The 25,521-nt window shown below is 49.5% G+C and overlaps 1 protein-coding gene across 1 annotated transcript in view; it reads right to left on the bottom strand.

Moving 5' to 3' along the window:
* The window catches only part of LOC144767693 (chemerin-like receptor 1), a 92,125-nt gene extending 71,444 nt beyond the window's left edge, over window positions 1-20,681 (bottom strand). Inside the window, exon 1 of the mRNA XM_078651088.1 lies at window positions 20,613-20,681. The gene's annotated coding sequence lies outside the window, so the exon portion shown is untranslated. The remainder of the gene's footprint in view (window positions 1-20,612) is intronic.
* Between the last annotated feature and the right edge of the window lie 4,840 nt (window positions 20,682-25,521).

Consider the following 25,521-nt stretch of genomic DNA (forward strand, 5'->3'; position numbering starts at 1 on the left):
TACCTGTCTGTGCGATCACTGTGCTCGGCCGACCCTCCAGGTCCCCGTCTAACATTGGTGGCTAGCGGCGCGATCCGAACCAACGCGTACCGTACAGACAGTAACTCACCCTACGACTAAAACCACAATGACGACCAAAGAGAGCGGATCGGCGGAGAAGTTCCAGATGGAAAAGCTGGAAGAATACAACCACCGAGAGCTCAAACAATTTTGCATGGACTTAGGCATTGCTACCACCGGGCTAAGCACAAAAGAAGACTTCAAAAACGCCCTAGAGGCCTGGACAGAGACAAATACCGCAACCCCCCCGGACCCCGCAGCCCCGGAAGTCAACACCACCCGGACGGAGGAACGGAGAACAGGCCCTTCCCGTGAAGAGATCCAAGAGCGGGAAAAAAATAGATTACACAAGTTAGACTTGGCACGACTCAGATTAGACGGAGAATTGAAACTGGCGGAACAAAAAATAAACTTAGAACACTTACGGCTCAGAGAAGAGCGAGAGGAAAAACAGAGACAGAGAGACCTCGAAGAAAAAAGACTGGCATACGAGCACGAGTGCAAACTAGCGGAGATAGAAATACGCAAACTGAACAAAAACCTAGGGGTGCCCGAGCAACCGCACTCCCCGAGTCCTACCGAGCAGAAGGTCCACATCCCCAAGGATGTGGTCCGAGAATATCACCGGAACGACGACATACAGCAGTGGTTCAAGGCCTATGAGATTGCCATGACCGCCCACCGGGTCGCTCGAAGTGACTGGGGAGCCGGTCTATGGGGGAGATTCGTCAACGAGGGTCGTGATGCCCTGCTGCAGCTTCCGGACCATCAAATGACGTCCTATGACCACATGAAGGCCGCCCTCCTCAGTCGATATGGGCTTACACCCGAAATGTACCGCCAGAGGTTCCGCAACTGCACCCGGATCCCAGGTACAACGTGGTTGGAATACGTGAACTATTTCAGCCGAGCCTTCGAGGGGTGGATCAAGGGTAACAACGTAACCACTTACGAACAACTCTTCAATCTCATTGTGTGGGAGCACCTCTCCAACAACTGCTTCGTCGAGCTCAGGCAGCACCTCCTCGACAGTAAATTGACTGAACCCGGGCAGCTCGCCGCCGAGGCTGACCGGTGGGAGAGCACCCGAGTGGCCCGGAGTGGGCCGAATGAGCAGAACAGAACCAACCAAGGTCATCATTGTCCCCGAGGAGGAGGAGGAGGCCCGGCCGGGGCAGAGACGCCGTCCCGGCCGCGCCCACTAACGCCACCCCGGCCCCAGCAGGCCAGGGAAACCCCCCGATGCGCCCGGGGTTCCGAGCTAACGTGACGTGTCATCGATGCCAGCGAGTCGGCCACTATGCCAGTGACCCGACCTGCCCGAAGAACCAGGTCCCCGGGCCCCGCCAGATGGCGGCCGCCGCCCAGGGAGAAGAACAAGTCTCCGAAGACACGGAGACCTATGAGTCGGAGCAGTTCGAGTGGGAACCCGCCGCCATGACCCTGGCATGCCTGGGAGGAAGAGACATGGTCCCGCGGACTCCCCTGCCCGCCAACACTCGGAAGTACAGCCAATGGGTGAGCATCAATGGGCGCAAGGCCGAGGCCCTGCGTGACACCGGGGCCAGTGTGACGGCCGTCCGTTGTCACCTGGTGACCCCAGAACAAATCCTACCAAACGTACTTTGCCCCGTCCGATCGGCAGATAACTCGGAGAGCCTGTGTCGGATGGCCTGCGTCCCCTTCGAATGGGGAGGAGTGTCCGGCATGCTGAAAGTAACTGTCCGCGACGATGCCCCCGTGGACTGCCTCCTGGGGAACGATCTCGAGAGCTCCCCGTGGGCCGCTGTAGAAAGAAGACAGCATCTGGGGATGTTGGGTCTCCCGGACTGGGCGTGCGTAACCACCCGGTCCATGGCCACCCGCACCATCCCTAGACCAGAAGAACCAGAATGGGCAGCACCTCCGCCCTCGATCACTCCAGAAGGAGACTTCCTCCAGACCGACCACCCGGACCCCACCACAGAGGGGTCCACACAGCCCCCTGAGCTTCCCGACCTGGCTCAGTGGCGTCAAGAAGGGGGGCCCACCCAGGAACAATTCCGGCAGGAGCAAAAGACCTGCCCCTCCCTCGAGGGATTGCGACAGCAAGCGCTCGCCCAGAGCCAAGGAGACACCACCGGGGCCCACTGGGTTTATTGGGACAATGATCTCTTGTACAGCGAGCAGAAAATCGCAGAACTGGGGGCCGGGCGAGTGCTGGTGGTGCCCCTCCACTTCAGAGACTTCCTGTTGAACCTAGCCCATGATGTCCCCCTGGCCGGGCACCTGGGCCAAGACAAGACCTACCACCGCCTGGTGACTCACTTTTTTTGGCCCAAAATGAGAAATGACGTCTCCAACCATTGCCGGTCCTGCCCGACCTGCCAGGCCAGCAGGAAGAGCGGCCGCAAACTCAAGGCACCCCTACAACCATTCCCCGTGGTGACCACCCCGTTCGAAAGGGTGGGAATAGACATTGTGGGGCCCCTGGACCCCCGAACAGCACAGGGGCATCGCTTCATCCTGGTCCTGGTGGACCACGCCACCCGCTATCCTGAGGCGGTCCTCCTCCGTACTATAACAGCCCCAGTAGTGGGTCGAGCCTTGATGGGGATCTTCTCTCGAGTGGGCTTCCCCCGGGAAGTCGTCAGCGACAGGGGTACGAACTTTATTTCAAAGTATATGAAATCCCTCTGGCAGCAGTGCGGAGTCACTTACCGCTTCACCACCCCCTATCACCCCCAGGGGAACGGACTGGTCGAGCGGTTCAACCCCACCCTCAAGGGGATGATCATGGGGCTGGAAGAACCCCTACGCCGCCAGTGGGACGTGCTACTACCGTGCCTTCTCTTCGCCTACCGTGAAGTCCCCCAGAAGTGACACCAACAAAAACCAACAGAGAGTCTACAGACACTAACAAAGTACCCAACTACAAATACACAATATTACAGAGAACTATCGTGGAATGAGTTCCCATCAGTACACCATCGAGACCGCCCTTCATCATCTGGGATCTCTTTCGACACTAGTGCCTGCTGCTGTTAGAGGTGAAAAAACCTGCACTGGCCTGATGACAAGCCATGTACCAGGAAAAACCACAGCAGTTGTATTTGATGTGAGGAAGGCGTGTCTAGTGGAATACTGAATAGCAGTGCAGTGAAAAGGTGTGGGTGAAAAAGAAAGAATAAGAAAAGGAGTTCTAAAATTAGGTAGTGTTCAGGGACAACAAATTTAATAACCACCGTCACACTCCTAAATCAATAAAAACAGTGCAAATAAATGGCGTAACAAATAACCACTTAGTAGTTGTATAAGGTCGACATGTTTCTGCAGTCTAAAAGAGTCTCGAGATCTCGTGCTGCTTCCTCAGGACCAAGAAATGCTACTGCTAGATAAAAATTAATAAACCATATCACCTGAATAGTGTAGGTAACTGTGTAACCATCTTCCCATCCTAAATATAAGAAGAAAACGTGTAAGTATACAAAAAGTAACTGAGTACTGTGTGAGGTATATACATAGCATGCAATTTACGCATACACAGACATGTAGAACCAGTCACAAAAACTTGTTGACCGGCACAGGGGCTGTATCAATCAGTCCCCACTCTAACAATAGAGTATCTTAAAGAAGGTTCACTCACCCACTCAATGGGAAGGAAAAACCCCACCTCACCTGGCGCGAGCTCAGGTAGATGGATGCACCGCACTATAAGGAAGATAACATAGATAATCATTATTGTAAATAACACCTGCTGGTACTCCCGGGCAAACTGGCTCAAGCGTATGCCACATCTAGCACCAAACAACGCAACCCAAGCAGTCAACAATCTGGCCAGTTACCTATCAGTGTTACCACGAGTGTATTCCCAGGAGCTGTAAGAATCCACAGCCTCCCCTTCAGATTAAAGCATATTTTTAAATTATGCACAGGTAGCTCGTGATAGCACTCATCTCTAATGCTGCACCTAACAACAAAAGCCATAATCCCCATAGGTCTAAGGGCAGAGATGCTTCAATATAAAGGCATATGTAGAGGCTACAAACGCTCGTTTCTGTTCACAACCATCTATGTGAACCATCTGTGAGATTACGCTCCCAGGTACAATCACTCACGTTGCGCACCCAGTTCGCCTAATTCCCTTGCTCCCATGACACATCCCAGCCAGAAAAACGACTGAAGGCAAGACCGCTCACCTGTCCGTCGGTACACCGGTCGTCCCTCCGAGCTCGATCTGGGGGAGGAACCGACTCGGTGTACCGGGAAGTCTAAAAGTAAACAAACTGCTTCCGCGTAAGGCTGGGGGCGTGTCAAGGCGTCCGCGATGACATCACCCGCAGCGTGATGCGCGCTATGCCTGCATGGGAAATGTAGTTCCACACCCATTTTAGAGGCATAATACCAAGTTCGAATCCCGGCCGGGATCCCTATTACACCAGAGTATGAACGTGTTAATAAATTGTAATAATGTGGTCATGTTAGCCCAACATACAGCGCTAACATTGTAAAAGCGCAGTCTACCATCCATAATGTGAATAAATACTGATACTGAGGTCATGTTAGCCCAATCATGAGTGCTGATGTTAACAAAGAGTGACGACGCAATCTTCCATGAATAGCTATATTAGCCCAACGTTTCAACGCTAATATTATAAAACCCCAGTCTGCCATCATTAACATTATTATGCTAATAGATACTGGTAATGTAGTCATATTAGCCCAAGTTGAATGGTGATGTCGTCAAGTAGTGAATCTGCCATCCTTGGTTAAAGGAGAAGGGCATGTCATCCCCACAGCGGATGCAACCCATCACATCCCAACACCAGGCTCAGCTTATCAGGACTGCATCACTACAATTGTAGAGAGTGTGCAGGTGAGACCAATGAGTCTAGGAGCAATGAGTGAAGCAACTGATCTACTATCACACCTTGGATTTCATGATACTAGATGCTAAATGTACTCCAGGTTGGGATGCCCCGCAACATTTGTTGCAGAGTAATTTGGAGAATAGTTCAAAAGTGTGTGTCAGATGACGCCTGCACACAGGCTCACTAATCCTTTAGTGCCAGAACATACTCCAAACGAGCCCAACTAGGTTCATAAAAATGTGTGTTGATCAAGCTCTGAGGTATGTGAAAGGATGCCTCCTGTCTATAACGACATCCACGGTATTTCATCGTTTAATCCACATACATCACTACGAAGCCTATAGACCCATTTCTGTTCGCACTTAAAGAGGAATTTAGAAGTGTCAGTGACAGTGGGAGGTATCCATGGTTGATCCAAAACAGTCCACGAGATGTCAGTGGGCTGGTGACCAACTTGTAAGAAGTGGTTAGTCAATTTCGTAGCTAGCTTACCACAACGGATTGAACTCTTGTGCTCAGAAATTCTGATTTTAATTTTTCTGGTGGTCATCCCCACGTAATTCAGCTTGCAGGGGCATGTTATCAAGTAAATTAGATTCATGCTATTGCAATTGGTGAACCTCTTCAACTGCCAAGGTCTGTCGGTGCCAATGTCTACAGTGAGAGTTTTCTTGGTTTGCGGACAAGCCGCGCAGCTCCCACAAGGATAGTGTCCATTAACTGCTGGTAAGTCCCATAGGGTGCCAACCGGTCGGGGAATTGCTGTTTTAGGTCTAGTATGAACCAGCTGGTCTCTCAAATTACGGCCCCTCTTAAAGGCAAACAGGGGGGGCGGTATTGTGTCCGTTCCGGTGTTTAGGATCTTCCAATGCTTGGACACAATGTTTTTGATTTTATTGGACAGGGTACTGTATGTGTTCACACAGGTGATCCTCTCCTGTTGTACTTTCTCGGGTGGTATTTCTAACAGGCTTTCCCTGTTGTTGTTGGATGCCCGTTTCCTAGCCCGACTGATGAGATGTTTAGGATATTTCTTTTCCTGGAGATGGACTTCTAGTGTATGAGAGTGTTCCCGAAAAGCTACCCTGGTCGAACAATTCCTCTGGATACGGAGAAATTGCCCGAAGGGTAAATTGTCCCTTAGTGATTTTGGGTGGAAACTCTCATAATTGAGCAAGGAATTCCTTGCCATAGGTTTCCGATATAATTCGGATTGTAGGCCTCCTTGTGATGCAGAAATTAGCAAATCCAAAAATGGCAATTGATGTCTGTGACACTCCATCGTGAATTTAAGGAATGGATTCCTTTCGTTCAGCCATGTGTGGAAGAGGCGGAGGTCGTCTACCGTACCCCGCCATACGACAAAGATGTCATCGATGTACCTCTTCCATACTCGCAGACACTGAAGATGGGGATTAGTGTCTGCGAGTACGTGTGTCTGTTCAAAAGTATGGACATACAGGTTAGCGAGACTGGGAGCAAAAACACTTCCCATGCTCGTCCCGCTAACCTGCAAATAGATGGACTCCTCATACTCGAAAAAATTCTCAGTCATGGCCAGAGTTGCCAAAGTCATGATAAAGCTGACTGGAGTGATAGAATTCAAGTCTCTATTGGTCAAAAGACCTTCAATAGCTTCCAGTGTCTCTGCTTGGGGAATAGATGTATACAAACTCTCTACATCAAAAGACACTAAGAGGTCAAGATCAGTGTTGAACTCAATGTCTGGCAAGATCCTCAGGACATCATTAGTGTCCTTAAGGAAAGTAGGCATTTCTCGCACAATGGGCTGCAAGAAGACATCTACAAACGTAGACAGAGGTTCCAACAGCGAACCAATGCCCGAGATAATGGGTCTTCCTGGAGGGGGGCGTTGTGTCTTGTGAACTTTAGGCAATGTATAAAAGTACGGCATCTTGGGGTTGGTAGTGCGGAGGTATTCTGATTCCTTCTGTGTGATCCACCCTTCAGCTAGGCCTTCCTCGACTATGTGGCCTATGACAATTGCCCCACCCTTGTCCGTGGTCATCAAACCAGCGGACAAGGGTGGGGCAATTGTCCTCATGGATACAGACATATACCGTGATGAAAGCATGCGCCAATTGAATAATACCAGGGCGTATCGCAAATTGGATTGTGACCCCACTGAGAGACTCACTGTGGTCATAGGCCACATAGTCGAGGAAGGCCTAGCTGAAGGGTGGATCACACAGAAGGAATCAGAATACCTCCGCACTACCAACCCCAAGATGCCGTACTTTTATACATTGCCTAAAGTTCACAAGACACAACGCCCCCCTCCAGGAAGACCCATTATCTCGGGCATTGGTTCGCTGTTGGAACCTCTGTCTACGTTTGTAGATGTCTTCTTGCAGCCCATTGTGCGAGAAATGCCTACTTTCCTTAAGGACACTAATGATGTCCTGAGGATCTTGCCAGACATTGAGTTCAACACTGATCTTGACCTCTTAGTGTCTTTTGATGTAGAGAGTTTGTATACATCTATTCCCCAAGCAGAGACACTGGAAGCTATTGAAGGTCTTTTGACCAATAGAGACTTGAATTCTATCACTCCAGTCAGCTTTATCATGACTTTGGCAACTCTGGCCATGACTGAGAATTTTTTCGAGTATGAGGAGTCCATCTATTTGCAGGTTAGCGGGACGAGCATGGGAAGTGTTTTTGCTCCCAGTCTCGCTAACCTGTATGTCCATACTTTTGAACAGACACACGTACTCGCAGACACTAATCCCCATCTTCAGTGTCTGCGAGTATGGAAGAGGTACATCGATGACATCTTTGTCGTATGGCGGGGTACGGTAGACGACCTCCGCCTCTTCCACACATGGCTGAACGAAAGGAATCCATTCCTTAAATTCACGATGGAGTGTCACAGACATCAATTGCCATTTTTGGATTTGCTAATTTCTGCATCACAAGGAGGCCTACAATCCGAATTATATCGGAAACCTATGGCAAGGAATTCCTTGCTCAATTATGAGAGTTTCCACCCAAAATCACTAAGGGACAATTTACCCTTCGGGCAATTTCTCCGTATCCAGAGGAATTGTTCGACCAGGGTAGCTTTTCGGGAACACTCTCATACACTAGAAGTCCATCTCCAGGAAAAGAAATATCCTAAACATCTCATCAGTCGGGCTAGGAAACGGGCATCCAACAACAACAGGGAAAGCCTGTTAGAAATACCACCCGAGAAAGTACAACAGGAGAGGATCACCTGTGTGAACACATACAGTACCCTGTCCAATAAAATCAAAAACATTGTGTCCAAGCATTGGAAGATCCTAAACACCGGAACGGACACAATACCGCCCCCCCTGTTTGCCTTTAAGAGGGGCCGTAATTTGAGAGACCAGCTGGTTCATACTAGACCTAAAACAGCAATTCCCCGACCGGTTGGCACCCTATGGGACTTACCAGCAGTTAATGGACACTATCCTTGTGGGAGCTGCGCGGCTTGTCCGCAAACCAAGAAAACTCTCACTGTAGACATTGGCACCGACAGACCTTGGCAGTTGAAGAGGTTCACCAATTGCAATAGCATGAATCTAATTTACTTGATAACATGCCCCTGCAAGCTGAATTACGTGGGGATGACCACCAGAAAAATTAAAATCAGAATTTCTGAGCACAAGAGTTCAATCCGTTGTGGTAAGCTAGCTACGAAATTGACTAACCACTTCTTACAAGTTGGTCACCAGCCCACTGACATCTCGTGGACTGTTTTGGATCAACCATGGATACCTCCCACTGTCACTGACACTTCTAAATTCCTCTTTAAGTGCGAACAGAAATGGGTCTATAGGCTTCGTAGTGATGTATGTGGATTAAACGATGAAATACCGTGGATGTCGTTATAGACAGGAGGCATCCTTTCACATACCTCAGAGCTTGATCAACACACATTTTTATGAACCTAGTTGGGCTCGTTTGGAGTATGTTCTGGCACTAAAGGATTAGTGAGCCTGTGTGCAGGCGTCATCTGACACACACTTTTGAACTATTCTCCAAATTACTCTGCAACAAATGTTGCGGGGCATCCCAACCTGGAGTACATTTAGCATCTAGTATCATGAAATCCAAGGTGTGATAGTAGATCAGTTGCTTCACTCATTGCTCCTAGACTCATTGGTCTCACCTGCACACTCTCTACAATTGTAGTGGTGCAGTCCTGATAAGCTGAGCCTGGTGTTGGGATGTGATGGTTGCATCCGCTGTGGGGATGACATGCCCTTCTCCTTTAACCAAGGATGGCAGATTCACTACTTGACGACATCACCATTCAACTTGGGCTAATATGACTACATTACCAGTATCTATTAGCATAATAATGTTAATGATGGCAGACTGGGGTTTTATAATATTAGCGTTGAAACGTTGGGCTAATATAGCTATTCATGGAAGATTGCGTCGTCACTCTTTGTTAACATCAGCACTCATGATTGGGCTAACATGACCTCAGTATCAGTATTTATTCACATTATGGATGGTAGACTGCGCTTTTACAATGTTAGCGCTGTATGTTGGGCTAACATGACCACATTATTACAATTTATTAACACGTTCATACTCTGGTGTAATAGGGATCCCGGCCGGGATTCGAACTTGGTATTATGCCTCTAAAATGGGTGTGGAACTACATTTCCCATGCAGGCATAGCGCGCATCACGCTGCGGGTGATGTCATCGCGGACGCCTTGACACGCCCCCAGCCTTACGCGGAAGCAGTTTGTTTACTTTTAGACTTCCCGGTACACCGAGTCGGTTCCTCCCCCAGATCGAGCTCGGAGGGACGACCGGTGTACCGACGGACAGGTGAGCGGTCTTGCCTTCAGTGGTTTTTCTGGCTGGGATGTGTCATGGGAGCAAGGGAATTAGGCGAACTGGGTGCGCAACGTGAGTGATTGTACCTGGGAGCGTAATCTCACAGATGGTTCACATAGATGGTTGTGAACAGAAACGAGCGTTTGTAGCCTCTACATATGCCTTTATATTGAAGCATCTCTGCCCTTAGACCTACGGGGATTATGGCTTTTGTTGTTAGGTGCAGCATTAGAGATGAGTGCTATCACGAGCTACCTGTGCATAATTTAAAAATATGCTTTAATCTGAAGGGGAGGCTGTGGATTCTTACAGCTCCTGGGAATACACTCGTGGTAACACTGATAGGTAACTGGCCAGATTGTTGACTGCTTGGGTTGCGTTGTTTGGTGCTAGATGTGGCATACGCTTGAGCCAGTTTGCCCGGGAGTACCAGCAGGTGTTATTTACAATAATGATTATCTATGTTATCTTCCTTATAGTGCGGTGCATCCATCTACCTGAGCTCGCGCCAGGTGAGGTGGGGTTTTTCCTTCCCATTGAGTGGGTGAGTGAACCTTCTTTAAGATACTCTATTGTTAGAGTGGGGACTGATTGATACAGCCCCTGTGCCGGTCAACAAGTTTTTGTGACTGGTTCTACATGTCTGTGTATGCGTAAATTGCATGCTATGTATATACCTCACACAGTACTCAGTTACTTTTTGTATACTTACACGTTTTCTTCTTATATTTAGGATGGGAAGATGGTTACACAGTTACCTACACTATTCAGGTGATATGGTTTATTAATTTTTATCTAGCAGTAGCATTTCTTGGTCCTGAGGAAGCAGCACGAGATCTCGAGACTCTTTTAGACTGCAGAAACATGTCGACCTTATACAACTACTAAGTGGTTATTTGTTACGCCATTTATTTGCACTGTTTTTATTGATTTAGGAGTGTGACGGTGGTTATTAAATTTGTTGTCCCTGAACACTACCTAATTTTAGAACTCCTTTTCTTATTCTTTCTTTTTCACCCACACCTTTTCACTGCACTGCTATTCAGTATTCCACTAGACACGCCTTCCTCACATCAAATACAACTGCTGTGGTTTTTCCTGGTACATGGCTTGTCATCAGGCCAGTGCAGGTTTTTTCACCTCTAACAGCAGCAGGAACTAGTGTCGAAAGAGATCCCAGATGATGAAGGGCGGTCTCGATGGTGTACTGATGGGAACTCATTCCACGATAGTTCTCTGTAATATTGTGTATTTGTAGTTGGGTACTTTGTTAGTGTCTGTAGACTCTCTGTTGGTTTTTGTTGGTGTCAATTCTGTTCAGGGGATCCAACTTCAGTGTCTTTAAACAACCCCTGGGACCTCCTTTTGTGTATAGTAGTCCCCCAGAAGTCCCTCGGCTTCAGCCCCTTCGAACTCCTGTACGGACACCCCGTTCGCGGGCCTCTCAGCCTAGTGAAGGAGGAATGGGAAATGGCCCCCCTAAAGACCCCTCCGGACGTCTACAAATACCTCCTGACCCTCCGAAATCAGACCCGGAAATTCAGGGAGATCTCTAAAGCCAATCTGGAGGCCAGTCAGGAGGACATGAAGAAGTGGTACGACCAACATGCCTCCTCCATCGAGTTTGAACCGGGTCAGCAGGTATGGGTGATGTCCCCCATCGAACCGTGTGCCTTGCAAGACAAATGGACGGGGCCCTTCAAGGTGATCGAGCGCAGGAGTCCCGTCACCTATCTCATCGACCTGGAGTCCCCCCGGAACCCCCTCCGGGTCCTCCACGCCAACAGGCTCAAACCCCACTTCATGCGCTCAGAGCTCAGCCTGCTGATGGCGACCGACAGTGGCACAGAAGGAGACTCCGAGACCCTCCCTGACCTACTGAGGACTCGGGAAAGAGATGGCTCTGTGGACGGGGTCCGACTCTCCGAGGCCCTGACCCCAGAGCAGCGTCAAGATTGCCGGGCCCTCCTGCTGCCGTTCGCAAACCTGTTCTCCCTCGCACCCGGAGTCACCACCTGGTGCCTGCACGACGTGGACACGGGGGACAGTCCTCCTGTCCGACACCGGGCGTACCGAGTACCGGATCGGATACGTACATGCATCCAAGAAGAAGTCTCCAAGATGCTCGCCCTCGGGGTCATCGAGCCTTCGGACAGTCCCTGGGCCAGCCCGGTCGTCCTGGTCCCCAAGGCCGCGGCACCGGGCACCACGCCGGAGCTCCGATTCTGCATCGACTATCGGGGGCTGAACGCGGTCACCCGAACCGACGCTCACCCTATCCCCCGAGCAGATGAACTAGTCGACCGCATGGGGGCAGCCCGCTACCTAAGCATCTTTGACCTGACAGCGGGCTACTGGCAGATCGGCCTCACCCCCAGGGCCCAAGAACGTTCCGCTTTCTCCACCCCGGACGGCCACTACCATTTCAGAGTGATGCCCTTCGGCATGAAGAACGCTCCAGCCACCTTTCAAAGACTGGTGAACCAGGTATTGGCGGGCCTCGAAGAATTCAGCGCCGCCTACCTGGACGACATCGCGGTATACAGCCGCCACTGGGCCGACCACCTCCACCACCTCAGAGCGGTCCTGCAGGCCCTCCAACAGGCCGGCCTCACCATAAAGGCCAGCAAGTGCCAAATCGGCCAGGGGTCCGTGACCTACCTCGGACACCAAGTGGGGAGCGGTCTGGTGGCCCCCCTCCAACTCAAGGTAGCTGCCATCCAGTCCTGGCAACCCCCCGAAACACAAACAGAGGTCCGAGCCTTCCTGGGGCTCACCGGATACTACCGGCGGTTTGTGAGGGACTATGGCAGCATTGTGGGGCCCCTCACGGTACTCACGTCTAAGAACAACCCAAAACGAGTCAACTGGACTCCCGACTGTCACGCGGCCTTCGAGACGCTGAAGGCCGCCATGTGCACCGCTCCGGTGCTCCAGGCCCCCGACTACAGCCGCGAGTTCATTGTGCAGACCGATGCCTCCGACCATGGTATTGGGGCCGTCCTCTCCCAACTGAACCCCGAAGGAGTGGACCAACCCGTGGCCTTCATCAGCAGACGCCTACTGCCCCGAGAACAGCGCTGGAGCACCATTGAGCGAGAGGCCTTCGCAGTGGTATGGGCCCTCAAGAAGCTCCGGCCGTACCTCTTCGGAACCCATTTCCGGGTACAGACAGATCATCGGCCCCTGCAATGGCTCATGCAGATGCGGGGGGAGAACCCCAAACTATTGCGATGGTCCATCTCCCTGCAGGGGATGGACTTCACTGTGGAGCATCGCCCTGGCCAAGACCACGCCAACGCGGATGGCCTGTCCCGCTTTTTCCGCCTCGACGAGGAAAGTCCCCAAGAAGATGGGTGACTCTCCCCGCCTTCAGCTGGGGGGGACGCATGTTGGACAGGCCACATGAAGGGCTCGCTCCCTCCCCGCAGGACAGGGCCCGGGCCACCGCAGCACCATTGCCCGGCCCAGCCGCCATCTTGGACACGGCACCACGCGGCCGCGCGGCCTCAGCCCGACCCCAACCCTGGGCCTGGCCAGGCCCCGACATCCCGGCACCACCCTCCACCCAGGAGGTGAACGGACCACTTGGCAGGTCAATGGGAGTAAGAAGTGTCGATGGCTCTCCCCCGCCAGGTGCCGAGCACCCCCAGCCTCCTCGGGCTCCACCCCCCTGCTGGGTGTCTGGACTCCCTCATCCCAGACCTCCCGACCTCCAAGAGCGAGGGTCCGGACATCAAAGGGCGCCAGACCTATAACTGAGGCCGCCCCAGGACAGGAAGGCAGTTGTATCCTGGAGTCGAGAGACACCGCGACGAACTCATCCTTGACGGACTGCTGGCGCTGCCACAGCCCTGCCTTGTGAACTATTGTCCTGCCTGCTGGCGCTGCCGCGGCCCTCTGCAACCTTCATCCTCGTGGGACCTGCTGGCGCTGCCGCGGCCCGTTGTAACCTTCATCCTCGTGGGACCTGCTGGCGCTGCCGCGGCCCGTTGTAACCTTCATCCTCGTGGGACCTGCTGGCGCTGCCGCGGCCCGTTGCAACCTGCATTCTCGTGGGACCTGCTGGCGCTGCCGCGGCCCGTTGTAACCTTCATCCTCGTTGGGACCTGCTGGCGCTGCCGCGGCCCGTTGTCACCTACGACCTCTGCGGGACCTGCCGGCGCTGCCGCGGTCTGACCCATCCGAACACCGAGCTCGAGGATTGTGAGCTATCACCGTTACCCCTCCGTACCCGTGGGTACCAAGACTGTCCCGCTACCCCCTTCCCTTACTAGAGACTAGAATTGAGAGGATCATCGTGTCCTGATCGCCTTGTATCGTACCACTCTACTACCAGAAGTGCCTATAAAAGGTGTTACCCTGATCTTTGTGTGGTGTCCATCTGTGGGGGGGAAGTTACCTGTCTGTGCGATCACTGTGCTCGGCCGACCCTCCAGGTCCCCGTCTAACACAGAGGTATTATAGCATGCCTCACAGAGCAGCGACAGCACGCTGCCTCTAGGCTAGACCTAAAAATAATTTCAAGTAATTCATTTTACAGCACCGTGTTACAAATGTATCAGCCTAACAGACATAAAAGGGCATTTATTATTTGCATGGAAATGAAATTGTACATTTTCCAATACTCCAAATCCACCAGAAGTTACAAAAGACCAATAATTCTCTCCATCCACAACATTCCCTGTATATGAAAACTGCATTTTGCACCTAAGTGATGGCTTTCGGGGCTGGTTGAGGATTCCTCAACTCATCCAGTTCTGATAGTAGAACTTGTTCTAGTGGTGGCCAGGTGGTTCTTTGTGTCAGTATGGTTTGTGCAGCCTGATCATGCTTGTAAACAAATTCCATGCACGACCGTGAGGAGATCTGAATTGCTACTAAATGGGGCGGTGTTTCAATAAGAAAGGGGTAGGAGGAGTCATTATGGAAAGAGGGGAAGCCAGAGTGATCTTACTTGATGCCCTCACACACTCCAAAGGATGTCATGCTTTAAAGCTGTAATGTAGCGCCGGCCTGAAGGGTCATTTTGTCCAAAGGGCCGCTTTGACCGAAGGGTTATTTTGTCAGAGTTCTTTTCAGTTTACACGTCATATGATGTGTGCGGGTTAGTGCTAGTTCTGTGACAGGTGAGTTAAAAAATGACTGCAGTGTATCTAAAATGAGTGGATTTTAATGAAAGGGATCCCTCTGTCATGGTTTAAAAACACGAAAAGTTAAATGCTGCTCAAGGGTAATTATGGCCCACAGTAACTAAAGAATGTTGTGCATGTATGAAAGTGAGATGCGTGAGGTCAACATGTTTCGGACTCTTAGTGGTCTCAGGAGTAAAGTCACTCTGACTTCCCGTCTTTCCAAAAGGACTCCTCCTATCCCTTTCCTATAGGAACAGCGGCCCCTTTTAGTAGCAATTTGTTACTCGGGAGCACGGGAATTTCTTCTAGCACCCTGTTTCCCCTTCTAATTTTTTTTATTACATGAGTAGATGTCGCCAAGTGACCGAGCTACTAACCTGGGTTCTAATTTCTTAGTGAAATCCGATTAAACAACTTAATCTTCCTGAGGCTAATGTTGTAAACATAGCATGATATGTGACTGTGCAATTCACATATATTAAATCATCACTAGATGTACAGGATTGGTTCTGCTCTCTAGCTTGCCACGTACTTTTATGCTATGTGAAAATCCTTACCTGTACTCATCTGTACATCAGCACAGTACTTGTGAATAACATTCAAGTCTCCAAGATGTTAAGCAAAAATCCATGTTCAAGTCTATTTGAAGACAACAGAGAGATCAAACAGGATGTAATCCTGTCCGCAGAAGATATTGCTCATACAACTACCTCAATTGTACATCTCACACGAGGCACAAATTGCAAGGCACGTGAAGACAACTATGTAGCAAACAAAAGGGAAGTTGACTTGTTGGTCAACAATGGCCTAAAACTGACAGATCAAAAGAACGCATCTCCAAAAATGGGGCCCCATGCCCTACCATGAGGCAACAGAGATAATGCATGAAGCCAAGGATGGATTTATTAAGGAAATTGTGCAGAGCAATAAGGTGTGAGGTCAGATTGGCCCAATGGGTCAATGTGTACATCTCTTGAGTCATCAATAGCCCTCACCGAGGAAAAAGTTTTTGCTTCTTCATCCAAGAAAGATCTAAGATGGATGATCAAATGTGAGCAATTTTATGATGCATAACAAAAAAGTACATCAATTTCCAGTTAAATGACCTGAATTGAACAGAGAAATATTCAGTAATGGACATGCATAGGTTGTGCAAAAAAGAGGTGACAAATGGCCGATTTGTATTTTTGCAAACTCCCTCAAATATTTTTGTGTCCAATAGCCTCCTTTCAGACCTGAGCCTGAATGCAATTTGATGTATTTGCATAACACCCATTTTAATATTAAGAAGCACAAACGAGGCTGATCTACAGTGACCCGACAATGGGTGCCTCTCAGATGCTCTCAATTTGATGCACAGTAAACCTCTCATCACACAGATGGTCACCACAGGGCGAACGGAGGCCAAACTATAAAATGGGTCTTAAGTGAATGGCTTAGAGTCATAGGATTGTGAGGCAAGGCCGGATGGAGGTCTAGAGCCTCGTGTTGAAGTTAAGCAACTCTAGCCACTAGGCCACATCTCTCTAATTCCCCTCCAGGCATCTATACTTCTGATTGTGAAAGCCCCTCACTGGTCTTTTAATGCACGTTCCAGCAGGACTGCAGTTCTGAGAAGTTATTCAATGAATGTATTCCTAAAGCAAGAGCCCTTAAACTATCAAGTTAAACTTTCTTCCTCGCAAACCGGAGAACAGAGTGTGGCAACCGGTGGGTAAAACCACAGGGACAGGCACTCTTGTGACACAAGTCTTAGTCATAGCGACACCTCTCTTCACGCACTGGCACTGTTTGGTACACACAACTCTTGCTGAAAACCTTCCGTTTCACTAGATAGTTTGCGGAATTGTGACGATGGATGACTGACTATGGAGGCAATCTATGGACTCCTTATTTATGATATGTTTGTGTTGACGTGAGGCTGACGGGTCAGCTAAAGCTAAAAAAAAGATCGCGAATGTCCTTACACACTCACAAAGATAATCTTCTGTTGGATGGTCAAGATATATCACTACTTTCAGGCACCTTTTCATCCATTCCTGAATTGACCCGAGACGCTTGGCTTGACAGGAGACGCTAGACTCAAAAATGCACTGATTTGCCGAAGTGTGGGCTTTGCTAATGGTTCTGTTGAAGCATTCTGGTATAATCATCATTTTGCCCAGGTATGAAAATTGGTGCACCTGGTAATAGTCATATATTCATAATGTTGTGTTGTTGCCCAAAGTTATCCAGTGAGAGGCATCGTTTGGTCATTCCAATCTGCAGAGCTCAGGGCCTCAACCGATGCTGCGAAATTTCGGACTTGTGTTTTTCGTCTACAGCAAGTCAAACAGTAGCACGGCTGGGGAAATTCATAGACCTAATTCGTATAGGACTGTCCGCAAATGCAGAGCCGCAAAATGAAAAAATGTAGGTCTGGAAGGAGGGGAGAGGCGGATATATCTCTCATTTAAAATAATTAATGCATCTTGTTTTTAAACTGCATAGCTAGAATATGACATTTTATTGAAGGTTTTATGTTGAACTGACTGGAGTAAAAAAAAAAAAATTAGGGAATACAACGTATGTCGTTTTTTTAGATAACTATTTTTCTATTGATAGCATATTGTAATGATTTTAAATAATCGAACAATAAAAACTTTTTCATTTCATTTAATTTCATTTCATATTCATAATGCTGTGCGTTTGTTGGAGAACCACTATACGTCTGTGTGCATTAAATTGTACAAATGTACGAAGTAAACATGTAAAAGACTATTGAACATTGCCAGCGATAGTGTTATTACATTTATATATTTCTAGTGCTAGTAGATAACTATTCTTATCGATTATCCATGAAGAGCAAATTAGATTAAACATCTCGACAAATACATTCTTCTACATAGCAAACAAGGGCTATTAAGGTGCCAGAATTACATTTTAAATGACAAGTCTTTATTTTTTTGACAAATCAATACTTATTTCATAATTTTTTCATAGATGCAGTACCTTATTTTTGTAATGAAGGCCACATTAATTTCTTAAGTAATCGATCTGGTTCCACCATTTTATTGATAGGGATACGTTTAGGTTATTTGGGACTAATCAGTAGTTGGCCATGAAGCTAAAAAAGAATCACCCAGTTTTGGGAAAATTTGTTTTGGGATACTTAATGTAGGTTTCAGTAACCCACAAGTCATGAGTTCTCAAGTTTGGTGTCGGTCGGCCCATATGCACTCTATCTGGGTTATGAGCCACACCTGCTACAATAAAAATGTTCTCAGTAAAATGTTCAGGTGCTCTTGAAAGACGGGTTTCTAATAGAACAGATATCGAAAGACGGAAAACACCGAAGAGAAAGGGAAATTATAAAACAAAGCAAAGGAGAAGAGAGTGCGTGGCCTGGTGTCCTGCAACTAGGAAACAGGCCTCAAAGATGAAGGTTGCTGAGCAGGGCCGGTTCTAGGATTTGCGAGGCCCTGGGCTAAAATGGAATGTGAGAGGCCCCTCAAATGTAGATAAGTGGCCCCTTGCAAGGAGACCATTCACAGACACCGTGGGAGGCCCATTGTCCAGTATTTTGGCGCTTCACCCCCCACCCCACAGTTTTAACTTTCAGCCCATAATCGTTTCTCACACCTTCAGTTGATAGGTGTGAGAATTGCTTGTGGGCTAAAAGTTAAAACTGTGGGGGCGCAAAAAATGCTGGATAATGGGCCTCCCACAGTGTCTGTGAATGGGCCTCCTTGCAATTGAAGGGAGCTTCTCCCTCCCTTATGCCTCCAGACACCATCCCTGAGAGGCCCGGGGAGGGGGGACCCTCCGAAGGACCTTAATTGCAAGGCGACAGGGGAGGGGGGACCCTCCGAAGGATCTTAATTGCAAGGCGACACCTTTCTTTGAAATACATCGCCAGGGAAACCACAGGACACATCACCAGTGCGTGGCCCCATGCTGGTGGGCTGAGTGCGAGGCCCTGGGCAGCTGCCCATGCCTAGCGCCGGCCCTGTTGCTGTGCATGGTAAGTCCGAGGGGCTGTGCTGCAGGGTTTCACGACAAAGAGGAACTGACCACTAGGGATTCGGTAGGTGCTCCAGCACAGCAGGGGACTGGGCAGGAGGAGCACCGGGTGTAGGCATTAACAGAGGTGACGCCAGAGCGAGAACTGACTCCTGTAAATATGGCGTCTTACATTCATTGGGGTACCAGGGGTGGTTCTTCTACCCCAGCAGGGGCGGGTCACAATGCCCGGGGTCCTTACCCCTTACGGATGCTACATCCACAGGGTTTGCCTACAGTGACCCGTGAAGTGCAGACAAGTTCACCGATTCCGTGCTTCCGGTGTTTGTTGTTCCAGGGACTCGTGGCCGGTCAGCCCTCTGTCTGTGCCCAATGGTCTGCGGTCTAAGTCCATAGGTCGGGCTCCTTCTGAAGGCTGTTTCGGAGCCTTTGGCCCTGAAGTTGTGTCTACTCCCTATGCACCTTTCTTCTGAACCTGTCCCTTCGAACAGCCCCACACAGAACCTTCCTGTCTAATTCTGTTGACTCCGGATGAACACGAGACACCCACGGATGAAACTTGTTTTCCAAAATCCTTAAGAAGATGGTTTACAAAGATGCACCCATCGAGTGTGCAACACTTTATGGACCCGTGTGTCATGACGCAGGCACCTGAGAGCTTGGCACCGGGGCACAGGCCTTAATAGCCGTGCCACCCTTCCATTATTACCCGTGCGTGTCTCTAGGTAACAGAACCTGCGACACGAGTAGACACAGTCAGTGACTGTGCACAAAATAACAACATTCATGTCAAATGGAAACATGGTATTAAATCTTTATCCAGTTTTCACTGTCATTGACACAGACACAAGCTTTTATCTGGGAATCGATCACAGTGGCATGTGAATCTGTGGTCCACAGATATCGGAGACACATAAAATGAAATCGTGTCATCTCTTCCGCCAGCTCCGTTATCTCATGATTTTCCTGAAAGCACCAAATAGGTTTCTTTTATCAAATGCAATAGGTTACCATCTTCCTCCTCTATCTTGATTCCCGCTCCTTGCCCTGGTGGCAGGAGAGCCGATCCATGCTCAGTTTGGTAACTTTGAAAGACCCACTAAGCACGTAAATAATAACAACTCGTATTCTCTTCTATTTCTTGATTTTTCTTAGCCTTTCCTTTTTTTCCGTGTGTATTTTGAAATTGGCTCGCTTTCCCTCTTTCGTACTTTGTGTCCCATGACTCTCTTATTAGATTTTCTATTTCTAGGTCTCTTCCTTCTCCCATATATCTGCTATGATAGTCCCATGGGTTGAGCACCTGCAACAGAGTTCTTTGTGTGAACCGCAGGACAATATTGCATGTACCCTGCCAGAAGGTATCGGAGCGCTTTACATGAGCACCAGGTGCATTACAGACGGAGGCATTTTTTTAAAGGCACTGGGAGATTAAGTGATTTACCCAGAATAACAGGATGTTTGATCCTCCAGCCAGACTCGAACCCGGCTCCCCACCTTCAAAATTTGCAGCTCGTTTCTGTATTTCCTTTTCTCTGATGCATGTCTTCGATTAATCCTCCCATTATTATTTACGATTTTTAATTATGTTTCCATCATTTCCAACATTCGGCCCGTTCTTCTCAGTGGTATTCTCCTTTCAACCCCCAGACTCTTTTGGGTTTCTCCGGTCCGCCTCGTTCACCCCCTGCCCGGCCACACCCCTGCCCGGTGGTACTTACCATGTACTCTGCCCGGTCCGCGCGACCTGCCCTCTGCCCTGTGCGGTCTCTGCGGCTCTGAACCCCCTGCCTTGTCTTCACGCGCCAGGAAAGAAGTGACAGCAGCGGGTGCGTCACGCGTGCGCAACACGGGGAAGCGGGAGAGGCCACCGGAGAGGAAGTGCCCCACGGAGGGGGTTGAGGGGGGTATTGAGGGAGGGGTGGAGAGAACGACGATCAGGGGTTTGGGCTGAACTTTCCAAATGTTGCTGGAAGCGACTTCTTTAGTATAAATATAATCACAAGTAAAAAGAGAAACACAGCTGTTTTTCCTATTACCCTGCCTTAATAAATCGTTCCCAAACTTCTCAAGCTGCACCTGACAATGAATTATTTCCATGGCTGCCCCTGGGTTCGGCGTGTGTTTAGTACACATATGCAGTGTATCGTTTGCGAACAGCGGCTCGTTGTCGTATCATGATGGGCTGCGCTGGCTCCGGCACTTACAGTGCATAAAGTCAATCCATGTACCCGCTATTTCCCTGAGTTGGAGCGTTACTTTCAGACAGCACGGCTGTCGGACACATAGTGCCAATATCGGCAACACTCCCCATCCCTCCCACAGCAATACTTTAGAGAAATAATTAGACACAACACATTTTTAGTAGAGAAAATTGCTGCAGGTTTATTTGCATAACAAATATGCCAACATGGTTGGTTATCTTATGGGCGATCCCAGGGCAGGCAGCCCCTCGCCACCTGCCCACCTGATGAGCCAATCTACTCGGTGGCCCGCGCCACCGGTGTTTGTCGATTTTGGGGGAGGGTGTAGCCCCTCCCTCCGGCGGACCACCAGTCCACCCCTTACTCACGCCCCTCCCAGCTCAGGTGGGGCGGGGAGTTGCAGGTTTGCTCAGGTCCACAACCGCCCGAAGGACTAACGGGGTGCCGTCTCTCCTCCAGGGTCCAACGTGAGGACCTCCCTGGGGATTTTGGCTTTCGCACCCTTACTGTGCTCCTGCAGAGGGTACCCTTACTGTACCTTACAGACTCTGGATCGCCCTGTAACTCCGCCACAGCACTGGGTGTGGCCACCGTCACCCCAGGGACCCCACCATGATAGACCTAGTTACCTACCCACTGCTGATTCCAAGGCCTCCTGCATGGCTGCCCGCTATAAGGCGGGGGAATTCACTTATGTTTATTGTTACTCAACTCCATGCTACTCTATTCTTGACTTCAGAAGGCTGAAATGCTGAGTAGACCTACCAGGATCTCAACCTGTGACCATGAGGTCGAACACAAGACCTATCCGTTCTGCCGCTCAACAGGCCTGTGCACATGAAACCCAGGGCCGACTTCTGACCTCTCCTCTGACTTGGACATGCTTGCGCCCCAAACCCATATCTAAGAGGCCTGCCAACCGCCTGACCGTAAAATGCAGTCCCAATGGTAACTGACAACTCCCAAGGAAAATGTGATTAACTGACTCACTTGGTAGCCTGCAAACCCTATGCTCAGTGGACATAGAGAAAAACTTATTAGAAGAGACCTGTACCCTCTTACTATGACTTCAAAATGTAGTCTGGAAGTTGACCGTTTAGTGCTCCATCCCATCCCTTTCAGCACTATCGGGCCAACTGCACCGTCTTCGGAATGGCACCTCCCGCCCCAGCTGACAGAAAGTGAATATTTGCATGTAGACCAAACCTATGTCTTTGCCTATCCCATTTCTGGTCGCAAAGTACGATGACATTGCCCGCCCCAATCCCGGGCAAAATAAACAAAAGCTTTACTGCTACCAATGTGACAGTTGCTGGAGTTCATGCTGGTCCAATATAGCACCCCTGCGGTACTATAGCCTTAGATAGACCCAACAGGGGGGATCCTGTGAAATGATGAAGGTACCCCCACCGCCTCAACCCGCATGAGACTCAGCCCAGGTATATTTTTGCTATGACCCCTCCTTAGTCCTTAGAGATCCCCCCAAACAACCTGCAGTGGCCAGGTGGCAGGCACCCCTACGGGACCTGCCAGACATATTCCCTCACCAATCTTAGCTGCCTGGCAGCGCTCCCTGCTGCAGGTGTCTAGTTGCAAACCCTACTCGCCCCTCTAGGCGGTAAAGGTTGACATTGCTTTAGATGCATGGTTACCTCTCCCCATGGACGGTAGAACGTATAACCCTTGTCCTGAATGTCCAGTATATGTGATGTTGTGCAGGAGTAGAGGAATCCGAACCTAATAGAACTGTGCATACGGCGTGAGCTAGTATTCAAAACTGTGACATACAGATTATGCACGGAATGTGCTAGTTATTCCAAACTGAGACCTATGCATTATGCACGGTGTTTAGCAGCACAACTTGGCCCCGCTCATCACATTACAAACCTATGAAGCAAACCTCTGCTGGATACCCCCAGATCCTTGCCGTGCACGTCTTAACCCACGGAGCTCTCTTCCTACCGGAGCATATGTCCACACACAACTGACACCACTGCATTCCTCTTCCGGAAGACGATCTAGTTTTTCCTGTTTGCTGGCTTACTGCTAAGTATCCCCTATCATGCACTGCTATATCCTCACACCTTATCTACTTTCTCTGATCGCAAGTTAGAGGATAGTGTAATCACCAGACACATTGTAAACAAATTGCAAGCCGATCATGTCAGGAGACATTCAACCTTTATCCTAGAAGCGCCGCAAATTTGGCAATCGAAATTACAGAACTCAGCCGCCTCTACGTAACTCTAACTTGAAGCGTGACACATGAGGCTTTCCAGTCCCCCAAGACTACAGGATGGCTTGGGCAGAAGGCAATAGTCCCCAATGACTTGGCTTATTCAGTGCCTGTTGCAATGGTCCTCTCTCCAAGCCAGACAGTGCCCCTTATTGGCAGGCTGTCCGAGGCAGGACCGGTCCTAGAACTTCTGGGGCCCCGGGCGAAAGGGAAGATGTGAGGCCCCCCTAATTTGCATGTAACATCCAGTCGCGGCCGGCATGATGCGCGGGTGGGGGGTCTCGTGGGGGTTCGCAGGCGGGTAATTAAAAAAAATAAGCTTACTTTCCCAGGTCTCACGTCGTCTCTGCTCCTGACCAGCTCTCCTGCTTTCCTGCCTCTTGCAGGAACAGGAAGCAGGCAGCCTCCCTCCCCTAAGCCAATCACAAGGCTGCAATGGCAGTATTGTGATTGGTCGGTACGCCGCCAAGCCAGGCGCCTATGGGGAGGCATTTTCTCCATGTAGGGTGCATTGCAGTCTACATGTAGAAAGGCCAGAGTGCTCATGACTGGTTTGGTTGGCCCCGGTAGGCCGACCAAACAGTCAGCGCCCTTAGCAGTGGACAAGCCACTCCTCCCCTGCCCTAAAGCAGACCCGCCCGTCCCCAACCAAACACTTCTGCTTTCTCGCAACGATCGTTCCTTGTAAGCCCACATTAGGTATTCACAACCAAACAGTCAGGCAAGCAAGACCAAGAAAGTATGTTTAATGAAGATGCTTCAGCTCTGCTCTCTATTTTCATGACCCTGCAAAGCCTTCTGATGAGCGATGCCAGCAAGAGCAATCACCATCAGAGTAAAACCTGGAATTCACAGAAAATAGGCCTGTGCCCAGAAGAAAGTATGTACAGAGCACCCAAGTGGAGTATGTTTATACAATATTCCAGAATTTGATATTTCTGGAATCTGTAAAGCCTTCCCCCTAGGATACTGGTACATTACCTAAACGCCATGCAGTATCTACTGCACTCTGCACTCAAATTAATATAAAGGTTTCAGAAAGTTGCCTATCGAAATATTTTAGATGGATTACCCTTCATTAATATACGTAACTTTTGTGAAACTAAATCTGTATGACCGGAAATTGCTTCTCAGCGTTTCTGGAATATTAAGTAAATGAAGTGAAAAGAACAGACTGCCACTACAGACAGCACAGGACATAATACGCAGTGCCCCTAAGAGCTGCAAAGGCCTCTAAACTCATCATATGTGTAACACTCTATGTGTAGCACTATTAGGATTCAATCTCTAGCCAACATGAATTTGCATTTGTAGGCTTGCACAGACACCACAGAAATGCCGAATGCCAATTGTACGGTTAGGTACGTGCAACACAACAGAGTGTGGAGAACGAGGCCTGGCTGGTAACTGCAAAATAAACACACACATGACACACACTCGATATTAATTTAGACGGAAGAATGCACTGTACTGTGCTCACTACTAGTCTGCGCAGCGCTTTTCCTCAGGCCATGATCATCATTTATTATTCCCGCAACTGCGGGCCCGGCAGCGGGGCCCCCCTGAGCCTGAGGCCCTGGTCAGCTGCCCATACCGCCCATGGCTAGGACCGGCCCTGGTCCGAGGAGCCGGTGGTGAAAATTAACTGACGGTGCCTATTGCACCAGAAAACCACCCAGTCAGATTTAAGGTGACTTGCTGCTGAAGATCACAGTGGTGCGCCAATGCCACACTTACGGCAGTCCCGACCTTACTTTCCCACCTTGTGGGGAAAACAAGGTACAAAATTAATAAGTGCGTACCCCGTGAGTAACTAGATGAGCGGAAAAGGAAGCCCCTATTAAATGGTTGCCCCTGAGTAAAACCCCCTATGCCCCATGCTTCTTGGTCTTGAGGGCAAGAGAAGATTCTTTACGTGCGGAGCTTGCTAAATACCTTCCTGCAAGCAAAATTCTTGATGCCTTAACAAAGCAACCAAAGGATTCGTGCCCCTGTCGCCCCTCCCTTCTGTATGCTGTCCACACACTCCCAGAGATCTCGGTCATATCCCATGCAAGATAAATAGGACATAAGATCATTGCACTCTACCATTGCTACAATGAAAGCACTCAACTGCCAGCATCATCAGGAACGAAAGGTGAACCCTAACAGCAGTGCCAGCTATAGCATTGGTGGCGCCCTGTGGGCGTG

The sequence above is a fragment of the Lissotriton helveticus genome, chromosome 7 (assembly GCF_964261635.1).
Source record: "Lissotriton helveticus chromosome 7, aLisHel1.1, whole genome shotgun sequence".
In the NCBI taxonomy this organism is placed as follows: domain Eukaryota; kingdom Metazoa; phylum Chordata; class Amphibia; order Caudata; family Salamandridae; genus Lissotriton; species Lissotriton helveticus.